The sequence below is a fragment of the Plasmopara halstedii genome (assembly GCF_900000015.1).
Source record: "Plasmopara halstedii genome assembly, contig: Scaffold_202, whole genome shotgun sequence".
In the NCBI taxonomy this organism is placed as follows: domain Eukaryota; phylum Oomycota; class Peronosporomycetes; order Peronosporales; family Peronosporaceae; genus Plasmopara; species Plasmopara halstedii.
The window spans coordinates 20,552-20,800 of NW_020187123.1; positions in this window are offsets into that span (position 1 = coordinate 20,552).

Here is a 249-nt window from a genome sequence, read left to right on the forward strand (position 1 = left end):
TTAATTACTGTAGCAAGTGGAAAACGGCTGGATGCACGAGGAAGCGGATCCGTACGTTTTACTCTTCGAAATGGGGCGGCAGTGACTTTGACGGACGTTTTGTATGTACCCATGTTGGATAGAAGACTTGTGTTGGTGGCGGCGTTGACTGCGCATGGAGTTCTAGTACAATTTGAGCATGGCAAGGCCATGCTAGTACTAAATGGGAGCGTGGTGGCCGTGATTCAGAAGGAAGGAAAACTGTTTGCT